Raw genomic sequence first — 10,460 nt, forward strand, 5'->3', positions numbered from 1 at the left:
CTGAGGCCACAGGCAGGCTGGGCACGCCCTCCCTCCCCTCACACCCCGGGTCCCCACGAGGACTCACTGCGCTGGACGCTGCGCCCTGGGCGGCGAGACCCGAGCGGCGCCGGCCCAGAGGCTGGAGGGTCCGATGGGCTGAGGCCGAGGGGACTCTGTCGGCGGAGACGAGTCGGGGAGCCTCGGACGCCCCAACACCACGGGGCTCAACCAGCCTCTGACCCCTCTGAAAGGCAGGGACGCTGCCTCCCACGCCTCCTACTCGGCACCAGAACAGAAGAGCTCGGGAGTCTGCGAACCCACGGGAGCCTTAAAAATGGCTGACGGGAGCAGGACGCCGGAAGTCCCGCCCTAACCGGATGTGCAGATCACAAAATGCTCCGAACCCGGCTGACTCTGTCGCCGTGCTTTCTGGGTAATGTAGTTTTATTTTATTTTATTTTTTTTAAAATATATTTTATTGATTCTTTACAGAGAGGAAGGGAGAGAGAATAGAGAATTAGAAACATCGATTAGCTGCCTCCTGCCCATCTACTGGGGATGTGCCCGCAACCCAGGTACATGCCCCTGACCCGAATCGAACCTGGGACCCCTCAGTCCGCAAGCTGACGCTCTACCCACTGAGCCAAACCGGTTTCGGCGCAAATGCTGTATCTTAAGTGGAGATTCTTTTGCTGTTATTTCTCTAGACTCAAACGGCAGTGATGATGATGAAGATGATGATGTTGATGACAGCAGTGATGGCGACTACTTTTTTAAACACTGATTTGCTGGGCTGGGTCCATCAAACACTATATACATATACAGGGGGAAATGGGAGACATCTGTAATTCTATCAACAATAAAAAAAAATACATTTTTTAAAAAATATATTTTTAACTACTATAGCCTAGCAGGTGGGACTCAGTGGTTGGGCATAGACCTGTGAACCAGAAAGCCATGGTTCTATTTCTGGTCAGGGCACATACATGGGCTGCAGGATCAATTCCCAGGGAGAGGGGAGGGACAGGAAGCAGCCTACCAGTGATTCTCTCTCATCATTGATATTTCTATCTCTCTCTCCCTCTCCCTTCCTCCCTGAAATCAATTAAAAATATTGTTTGAATGCATGATTTAAATCAGTTGTACTTAAATCAAAGTTTAAAAAAAAGCTTTAAAAGTTGAGGCTTCCCAATAATTTTACTGTGTTATTATGAAATTTATGGGGCATATTTGTTGCAACTGTATCATTTTGTTGGAAATAAATTACAATGATGTGCTACTGAAATACCTTATCATGTGCATATTCAATGCTTTCACTTTGGCAGTTTAACACTGACCATGATGAGAGTATTTATGCCAGGAAAATTGACAAATTCTACAAACCTAGACTTCATTTAATGTATTAGTAAAGGGTGTCCCAAAATTCACGCAATAAGTAATTTTGGTAGAAAACACAGGTATATAATTAAAAATTGTAAATTTTTTATTGATTCATAAAGTATACAGTATAGGGTTATGTATGGAATAGCATATCGGGTAAATGGATTATCATGTCGCGATAGCGAGCACCATTAACTGTTATTGCCTGAGCAGCTGCATTTTCGAAGAAGAATGGTCCGATGATGCCCCTAGCCCAAAATCCTCACCAAACAGTGACACGTTGTGGATGTATTTGTTTCTCAACAATCACTCGCGGATTTTCTGAACCCCAAATGCGACAATTTTGTCGATTAAAGAAGCCAGCAAGATGAAAATGAGCCTCGTCGCTGCAGATGCTTTTTTTTTTGAAAAATCACCATCCACTTGTTGTTGTTCCATAATCCATTCAACGAACTCCTTTCGCTGTGCGTGGTCAGTAGGCTTCAGTTCCTGGGTCAATTGAACTTTGTCAGCATGAAGATGCAAATCTTTCGTGAGAATACGCTGTAGAGAGCTTCTCGAAATGTCCAATTCTTGACCACAATGCTGAATTCATGTCCTTGGACTCTCAGCAACACTCTCACGAACTGCTTCGAGGTTTTGTGTTGAACGACTTGTTGAAGGACGGCCAGAGTGTGTAAGATCACTAATTGATCCAGTCTCCCTAAATTTTTTAATTAATCTCTTCACAGTTGATGAAGTTAAATCGCTATTCCGACTATATTTTGCACAAAAATTGTGAACTGTAGTTGCCAAACCTTCATTATTTTAAAAATATCACTGTCCCCTCAGACCGTTGGAGGGCTGGACTATAGTTTTAAAAAAAAAACTATGAGCAAATTCCTATGCACACTGCACATATCTTATTTTGAAGTAAAAAATAAAAAAAGGGGAACAAATACAATATTTGTATTTGCATGTGGCCCGCGGGCCATAGTCTGAGGACCCCTGCTAGATGCTTACACTTAAATAAGAGTGGCTCTGAATGTTAGCAATGCAGATTAAATATATAAGTATATGGAATAATTTGGCTTCAGTTGTACATAGATTTAAAACTGAGTAAAACATATGTAATACCTTAATCAATAAAAAATAATTTAAAAAACTGAGTAAAACAATTTTTCTTCCAAGAATCAAAACCTATGGCTCCATATGGCAAAGGAGTCACTTGAATCACTGAAGAATGAGGGAAATTCAAGCATTTGTCTTAGATGCTGCACAGCCCTCCTTCAGTTAAAATAATAAATTTATTTAGACAATTGGAAAGATTCTGCCCTAGCTGGTTTGGCTCAGCGGATAGAGCATCAGACTGCGGACCGAAGGGGCCCCGGTTCTATTCCGGTCAAGGGCACATGCCTGGGTTGTGGGCTAGATCCCCAATTGGGGATGTGCAGGAGGCAGCCAATCAATGATTCTCTCTCATCATTGATGTTTCTATCTCTCTCTCCCTCTCCCTTCCTGATCTGAAATCAATAACAATATTTAAAAAAGATTCTTAGCAGATATTTTAACAAAGCAGATAAAAACAGTGCAAATGTATGAAAAAATGTTCACCATTAAAAATTCTTAGGTAGATGGAATTAAAACAAAAGTGAGTTAACATTATATGCATTTCCAGGGTTACAATTTGAGAAGGTTAACCATTGTGTGTCCTTGCAGAGTAGCAGAAAAATTGGAATTATTATATACTATGGGTTAGGGGGAAAGCAAAGGGAATGACTCTATTGGCTAACAGGTTCACATATCTTAAATATAAAACATTCACCTACACAACAGTTTAATAGTAAAACATGTCTATATAAGAATTGAATGGAAATATTCCCAAAAGATTTATTTATAATACCCCCAAACCTAGAAGTAACAAAAAAACATAGATCAATAGATAAAGTGGTTATTCACTGAACACAGTACTACTCAGAAATAGGTAAATTTTCTTTTCACATGAGCATTTGTGTTGAACTCAAAATGACTGTGTACATGGAGGAAACAAGTATTTGTTACAGAGTACACACCAAGCAGTGCCTATAAAATTATGAACAACATGAACTATTCTATTGTAAAAAAGGAGAATCAATGAGTGCATGGAGGGCTGAGAAAGGCAGAAAGAGAGTTTACAACAGGGTATTAGGAAAATATAGGGTGTGGCAAAAGTAGGTTTAGAGTTGCTGGTATGGAAAATAATACATTAATAAATAATACTAATACTAATAATAATAGGAATAAACTCTGCCCAGGCCAGTGTCCTTAGTTGATTGGGTGGGACCCCATTCACTGAAAGCTCTCTGGTTTGATTTCAGGTCAGTGAAGATCCCCAAATGGATCCCCAGTAGGGGGCGTGCAGGAGGCAGCAGATCTATGTTTATCTCTCCCAGCCTCTTACTCTCTTTCCCCTCAAAAAAAGAATATAATAATTTTCTAAAATATTTTTTAAAAGAATAATCTCTGTGTTCTGTGAACTTACAACTGTGAGCCTATTGTTGCCCCCCACCCCCGCCCCCCGGTATGAGTTACCGGTGAGTTTATGTCACATGGGACAGTGTCACAGCTTTATCTCTAGGTCAGGGCTCACCAAATAGCACCCGTGAGAAAGGTGAACTTTGTTGCATGTCAGTTCTCATTTGCTGGGGGGAACAGCTTTGCCTCAGTGGCAACAAATGTTGTCAAGCAGTGAAGACTATGGCCATTGGAATCCACAGGAATGCTGACTGGTTACAAAAGACACATCCTGGGGCTGATTACAGCATTATCCTTCCTCTAGCTTTGAGGTCATGCCTGTTGAGCAACAACCTTGAGGTCAACACCCTAGAGGGGTCAGGGGAATCCAAAAAAAACAAAACAAAACAAAACCAGATTATTTTCTCTGCCAGTGACTCCAGCTACAGGAAACAGTGATGGAGGTCCTCACAAAGTAATCAAAGATCATACAAGCCACCGGCCCTGGAATAATGTGGACTTATGTCCAGAAGAGGCACTTTTCATCTACTTTAACTGCAGTGTCTGCTCTATGAAAACAGTGTTAATGTCCCAATACTAATTCCACCTCAGAGTCTTACAACAAGTGACACCAGCCTATAAAATCTCATACATCATGACGGCTGGCCTCTTTGGAGCATGTGGCCAGTAGTTCCCCTAAACATTTCTGACACTTGTGTAATACATACTGCGAACAGGTCCCTCGATCATTTTCATCCACAAGTGCAGCAATCACTGGGCCTAATTCTCCCTCTTGGCCCCTGTGTCCCCGTTGGCCATGCACCCTCAGTTGACCAGGACCCAGGGGTCCAGAAGTGATGCACTGAGTAGACTCAGGCACCTTCCTCCCGGAGGGGTCAGCCTAGCTTTCACATGGGCAAGAGACACCCCTCTCCAGGGACGTTCACTTCCTCTTCCTAGTGGGGGGTTAGGAGTCTAGAAGTCTTTCCCCTCAACTCCCCCCACATGCACCCAACCCACTCATTCCTTCCCAAGGGACCTGGATCCCCAGCTCCTCCACGAAGCCGTGTCCTTTACAAACATTCCCCATGCACACTCTCTAACTCCAGTCTGACATCAGAATCTTCCCTAATTCCTCCCCTTCCCACAGCCTGGGGTTCTATGAACTGACCCTTTTCTTCATCCACCCCTGGCGCCTGTGACGGGACCTCCAGGGGGAAACCAGAGGCCTGGAAGAGCAGCAGCAGAAGGGGCTCACCTGGGGTTGCAGAAGCACATGTGGCCCTCTACACCGCCTCTCTGGAGATTGCCTGTTGTCGGGGTGCACAGACTCAGAAACATACAGAAAACACAAGCACAGAAACACACAGGTACGGAACATCCCCAGCCTCAGCGGGGCACTCAGGGGCCCGGCTTATGTCTAGGGTCACACTGTAGACAGGGGCAATACCCTGAGGGGAACACACACACTCTCACCAATCCTGTTCCAGGTCCCAACCTCTCTGACCCCTCCACCTCACATCCCATAGTATATTGTCCCAAAGTCTGCAGTCCATCACCTCACTTGAGGAGCAAGGGTTTTCTCTGCACAGGCCAAACTCGAGGGGGGAGACCACCCGCAATTCATCTGCCCAAGGTGGTATCATGTGGAGACCAAGACTTCTTGTATTGCTTCCCATTTAAAACACAGCACCATTTCCTGGGGAATCCATGTGACCTCCAGGACGGGCTGGGGGTGGAATTTTTTTTAAAATTTTGATTTTTTACAGAGAGGAAGGGAGAGGGATAGAGTGTTGGAAAGATTCATGAGAGAGAAACATTGATCAGCCGCCTCCTGCACACCCCCGTCAGGGCCAGCCTGACAGGTTGAACCGGGCTAAGGTAGGGATGTGGGAATTGAGAAAAGAAAGAAAGACAGGAGAGCGGGATCGGGGGGACTACAGGTCAATCGAGGAACTGCAGTAAGTTTATTAACCACGCAATGCCTTTTATACACAAAACACTGAATAGGAGGTCTGTCAAGAGGAATGTATTCTTTGTTCCTCTTCATCTCTAAGGGAGAGACAGAGCGGAAGGGCAAATTCTCGGTACAGCAAATCTCAGTAAATAGTTACAGACTTCTTGGTAAGCCATTAAAGGCTGTTCTCTTTCTACAAAGGTTGCTCTCGTTCTACTGATAACCGCCATCCAAACAAGTCTGGGAAAACTGTGTGGGTAAGGGTCCCGGCCTTGCTAGCCCCTTCAGGTGCAAGGACCGTGTCAGCTTACACCCGGTCTCCAACACCCCCCACTGGGGATGTGCCCGCAACCAAGGTACATGCCCTCGACCGGAATTGAACCTGGGACTTTTCAGTCCGCAGGCTAATCTCTAGCCACTGAGCCAAACCGGTCAGGGCGGGGGTGGAATTTTTAATGCAATCAAAGTGGACACTTACCCAGACGTGCATAGAGATGCAAGCAAAGCCTGTGGGGCACTAGGGTGTGGGTGTGCTGGTGGGAGGTAGGACTTCCCAAAGGCGAACGGATTTGGGGGCACAGAGCAGTAGGGGCTGCCCCCAAATACTTGGGGAGGGGGGGATCTGGGCTCCTCAACCACCTGAGTCCAAAACAGCCCAGTCTCAACCCCTGGCTGGAGGGTGCAGCGGCCACAAGGGCCACATCCAGGTCCAGAGCTTTTCCAGGCCCCTTGGGTTTTAGTCTCAGGGAGCACAGGTGTCATCGTCCCCTGAGAGGACTGTGCAGCTCAGGCCCCTCCTGTTCTCTCCCTCACTGTGTGCTCTGCCCTCATGAGAACGCTGCTGGCTGGTTCGCCACGGGGTCCCCAGCTGTGTGGGTGGTCACGTGTGTGGACACATTTGGTGAAAAACAGACACCAACATATTGATTGGAGAGAGGACACTGGGAAGAGAGGGAAACACCCATTTGTTGTTTCACTAAGTTTATATATTCCTGGTTTGATTCTTGTACAGGCCCTGACTGGGAATGGAACAGGCAACCTTGGCATTATTGACATGCTGTGTTAACAAGCTGAGCTACTCGGCCAGGGCAAAATGTATCATGGGTTTTTTTTAAAAAAATATTTTTATTGACTTGAGAGAGGAAGAGGGAGAGACTGAAACATCCATGATGAGAGAGGATCATGGATCGGCTGCCTCCTGCACACCCCATACTGGGTATTGAGCCCGAATCCCAGTCATGTGCCCTCGACCGGAATCGAACCTGGGACCTTTTGGTCCGCAGGCTGAAGCTCTACCCATCGAGCCAAACTGGCTAGGGTTATATCATGGATTTTAAGTAAAATAACCCATTAATGTACCTGAGAATAGATAGATACCAGAACTACCATGACAGATAGTGATGGAAGGCTAGAATAGGACTCATGGGGTTTCATAAGTGTTTTCTTTATATGGATATAATATGAAATAAGCTATTACAAAGGTAGACTAGGTCCTTGCATCAGTAATTCCAAGTGCCAATTAGAAAGCACTGAAAAGGGGAAGAGGAATTTGGTTTCAGGGATGCAAGCCTGTACAGAAACATCAAAAGTGTAAGTTAAAAACTGTGTTTTAACCTGGCCAGTGTTGCTCGGTGGTTGGGCACCAACCTATGAACCAGGTCAGGGTTCAATTACTGGTCATGGCACATGATCAGCTTTTGGGCTCCATCCCAGCAGGAGGTGTGCAGGAGGCAGCCGATCCATGATCCTCTCTCATCATGGATGTTTCTATCTCTCTTTCTTCCTCTTTAATATCAATAAAAATATATATTGTTGCCTAGCCTCCTGGCTCAGTGGTTGACTATCGACCTATAAACCAGGAGCTCATGGTTCAGTTCTTGGTTGGGACACATTCCCAGGCTGAGGGCTTGATAACCCAGTGTGCAGTGTGCCAGAAGCAGTGATGATTCTTTCTCATCACTGATGTTTCTCTCCTCCCCCTTTCTTCTCTGAAACCAATAAAAAAATTTAAAAAAATATATATGTAGTTAAAATGTATGTTTTAAATCAATTATACTTATATCAAACTTTAAAAAACATTTAAAACTTGCCACTTCAGTATAATTTTATCATTTTATACATTTTTTGCCTTTTTTTCCCAATTAGCAATAATCTTCCCTCGGATAAATCTCCTTGGCTATGATACTGCCACTGCACAAAGCTAATTTTACCATTTTATTATCAACTAGAGACCTGGTGTACGAATTTGTGCACAGGTGGGGTCTGGCTGGCCCACCCTGATTGGGGCTGATCACTCAGCTGGCTGGAAGGAGGGGCCACAAGTAGTTAGCTGGCCTGCCCTGCCCCAATGGGGGGGAGGGGGCGGTCAAGAGCAGGGCTGGCTGTGGGGAGGGCCAAGGGCAGTTGGCCTGCTGGCCAGCCCCAACCCCTGATCAAGCTCCTGGTTGCAGAGACAATTTGCATATTTGCCTTTTATTATATAGGATGTTCTTGAGCACATTCATTGCTACTTTATTAGCATGTTGGAAATAAACTAGAATGATGTGCTACTGAAATATTTTCCCATGTCCATGTTCAAGGACATCGTTTTGGCAGTTTGAACATGGTGACAGAGTATTTGCACCAGGGAAATTGACAAATACTAGAAACCTATACCTCAATTAATGTAGTATTGAATGCTTAAACTTAAAAAGGGGTGGTGGAGAAAGTTAACAATGCAGATTATACTTATTAAATATATGGTACAAGTGGACTATGAATTGTAAATAAACTAAAAATTGAGAGAGAAAAATTTCTATAATTTAAACCTAATAGTTCCATACAGCAAAGAAGTCTCTTGAGTCATTGAGGAATGAGCGAATTTCAAACACGTGTCTTAGACACTCTCCATCTACTGGTTAGAATAATAAATTCATTGTAAACGTAGGCAAAAGATCTTGGGCAGACATTATAACAAAGGAGATAAAGATAGTGTAAATAAATGTGTGAAGAAATGCTCACCATCAAAAATTCTTAGGAAAGCATTATTAAAACCAAAATGGGTTCACAGTATACACATTGAAAAAATTAACCATCAGATGTGCTGGCAGGCTTTTGGAAAAACTGGAATTTTCATTACTGTGGGTGGGTTGGAGGCAAAGGGAATAACCATTGGGGGTCACAGTTCTATATATCTTACAATGTAAAACATTCACCAACACTGCAACAGTTTGATGAGTAAAGCATTTACCTGTAGAAAGAACTGAACTCAAATATTCCTAGCAGATTTATTTATAAAACTCCGAATGTCGAACTAACCAAAACCACAGACAGACCAATAGACAGAGTGGTTATCCATAGAACACAATACTACTCAGCAAAAAGAGAGATTACATATTCACATAAATGTTAGTGTTGAATCTCAAATCACCTGTGTAACATGAAGGAAACCAGTGTTTAAAATGTATAAACCTTATACTGCCTATAAAATTATGAAAAATATGAACTAATCTATTATAAAAGAAGGTACACTGATGTGGCATTTCTCCAATATGACCTCTGTGGTGTCATATGAGGGTACAGCTATGTTTGCAGGACTCCCCACAATCCTGACACTCACATGCCTTTTATAGAGTATGAACTCTCTTGTGGTAAAGGAGGTGACTATTGTACCTGAAAGACTTCCCACATGCACTACACTCATAAGGTTTCTCTCCGGTATGAACTCTCCGGTGCCGTGTCAAGGTAGAACTTTGTCTGAAGGACTTCCCACAGTCACTACACACATATGGCTTTTCTCCAGTGTGAACTCTCCGGTGCTCTGTGAGAATAGAGATTCGCCTGAAGGACTTCCCACAATCTCTACACTCATGTGGCTTTTCTCCAGTGTGAACTCTGTGGTGTTTACTGAGAGCAGTGCTTTCAGTGAAGAACTTTCCACATTCACTGCACTCATATGGCTTTTCTCCAGTGTGAACTCTCTGATGTACACTGAGAGCCGAGATTTGCTTGAATGACTTTCCACAATCACTGCACTCATATGGCTTTTCTCCAGGCTCTCTGAGGGGAGATTTGCCTGAATGACTTGCCACAATCACTACACTCATATGGCTTTTCTCCGGTGTGAACTCTGTGGTGTGTATTGAGAGCAGAGCTCACATTGAAGAACTTTCCACAATCACTACACTCATATGGGGCTTTTCCAGGTGTGAATTCTAGTGTTTAGTGAGGATAGACCTTTGTATGAAGGACTTTCCACAAAGAGTACATTCATACGGCTTTTCTCCAGTGTGAACTCTCTGGTGTTGAACAAGAGTACTACTTTCCCTGAAGCATATTTCGCAATCACTACACTCATAGGGCTTTTCTCCAGTGTGAATTCTGAGGTGTTTAATGAGGTGAGATCTTTTTCGGAAGGCCCTCCCACAAACAGTACATTCATAGGTTTTTTCTCCAGTGTGAACCCTCTGATGTTCAATGACAGCAGAGGTTTGCCTGAATGACTTCCCACTTTCACTACACTCATAGGGCTTTTCTCCAGTGTGCTCTCTCTTATGTTGCGTAAGGTTAAAAATTCCTCTAAACACATTCCCACATTCGCTACACACATAATTTACTTCTTCAGAGCAGTTACCCTCATGCTGAACAACTTTCTGGTTGTGGCTGGCAGCTTTGTCACATTTTCCCCAAT

At 43.9% G+C, this 10,460-nt stretch overlaps 1 protein-coding gene across 1 annotated transcript in view; it reads right to left on the reverse strand.

Moving 5' to 3' along the window:
- LOC102767599 (zinc finger protein OZF) overlaps nt 1–10,460 on the reverse strand; it is a 99,061-nt gene that overhangs the window by 21,496 nt on the left and 67,105 nt on the right. Inside the window, exon 3 of the mRNA XM_006765343.2 lies at nt 68–138. The gene's annotated coding sequence lies outside the window, so the exon portion shown is untranslated. The remainder of the gene's footprint in view (nt 1–67; nt 139–10,460) is intronic.

The sequence above is a fragment of the Myotis davidii genome, unplaced genomic scaffold (assembly GCF_000327345.1).
Source record: "Myotis davidii unplaced genomic scaffold, ASM32734v1 scaffold1100, whole genome shotgun sequence".
Lineage (NCBI taxonomy): Eukaryota > Metazoa > Chordata > Mammalia > Chiroptera > Vespertilionidae > Myotis > Myotis davidii.